The following is a 1,607-nucleotide window of genomic DNA, read 5'->3' as shown; positions in this document are numbered from 1 at the left end:
CTGTGTGTCCACACTTGAACTCTGCACAGCATTAAAGTCTGCTGTTAGTTCCGCCGCAGCCTGCCGCCTGTCCTGTTTTACGAGGGTTACTCCAAAAGAAATGCTCACTATTTTTTTTTTAAATCCATCTTCTATTCTACATGTTTGAAAGTTTTACAGTGTGTAGATACATCCTTTAGGAACAATATTTTCATTTCTCCACATTATTTCCATCCCTCTCAACTACGTTACGCCATCTTGTAACCAGCGCCTCTATACACCCACGGTAAAATTCTGGACCAACCTGTTGGAGCCACTGTTTGGCTGCTTGCACAAGGGAGTCATCATCTTCAAACCTTTTTCCACGAAGAGAGTCTTTCAGTTTCCCAAAGAGATGATAGTCACACGGAGCCAGGTCAGGACTGTAAGCCGGGTGTTTCAGTGTTGTCCATCCGAGTTTTGTGATCGCTTCCACGGTTCTTTGACTGACATGTGGCTGTGCATTGTCGTGCAACAGCAAAACTTCCTGCTTTTGCCGATGTGGTCAAAACGACTCAGTCGAGTTCGAAGTTTCTTCAGTGTCGTTACATGCGCATCAGAATTTATGGTGGTTCCACTTGGCATGATGTCCACCATCAACAGTCCTTCGGAATCGAAAAACACCGTAGCCATAACTTTCCCAGCAGAAGGTGTGGTTTTGAATTTTTTTTCTTGGGTGAATTTGCATGATGCCACACCATTGAATGCCTCTTCGTCTCTGGTGAAAAATGATGGAGCCATGTTTCATCACCTGTCACAATTCTTCCAAGAAATTCATCTCCACTATTCTCGTACTGTTCCAAAAGTTCGCTGCATACCGTTTTTCTTGTTTCTTTGTGAGCCACTGACAACATCCTGGGAACCCACCTGGCACAAACCTTTCTTAACCCCAACACTTTCAGTATTCTGCAAACACTTGCTTCCCCTATCCCGACGTAGCGTGACAATTCGTTCACTGTGATGCGTCTGTCAGCAGTCACCAATTCGTTTACTCCCTGCACATTGTCTGGAGTGTGTGCAGTACGAGGCCTGCCGCTGTGAGGACAGTCCTCTATATTGCCGTGCCCGCTTTCATCACGTAACCTGCTTGCCCACGAACTAACTGTACTGCGATCGACAGCGGCATGTCCATATACCTTTTTCAACCTCTTGTGAATGTTTCCCACTGTCTAGTTTTCACACCACAGGAATTCTATGACAGCACGTTGCTTCTGACGAATGTCAAGTGTAGCAGCCAACTTGAAAACATTTTGTAACGGCGCCATTCACGGGAACAGGTTGAACTAAGTTTGAAAAGAAGCGGGAAGGATGTATCTACACACTGTAGAACTTTCACACATCCAGAATGAAAACTGTATTTTTACAAAAATAGTGTGCATGTCTTTTGGAGTGACCCTGGTACCAGTCTGCCCGGTCTACAGCGTTCGACACCTGCAGTGAGGGGGTGGCTGCCGCCCCACTACGTCTGGACGTGGTTTCACCTTTGTTTCGCTATTCAGCACTCATCGAACACCCCACAAACACTGCAGTTTCCGAAATGCTCGTGGCAGGCCTCCGGGCCACCACAATCTGTCCTCAGTCAAACTCAC

This window comes from Schistocerca americana, chromosome 2, assembly GCF_021461395.2.
Source record: "Schistocerca americana isolate TAMUIC-IGC-003095 chromosome 2, iqSchAmer2.1, whole genome shotgun sequence".
NCBI classification, from domain to species: domain Eukaryota; kingdom Metazoa; phylum Arthropoda; class Insecta; order Orthoptera; family Acrididae; genus Schistocerca; species Schistocerca americana.
The sequence above is the reverse complement of the archived record's forward strand: the minus strand, read 5'-3'. Positions refer to the sequence as shown.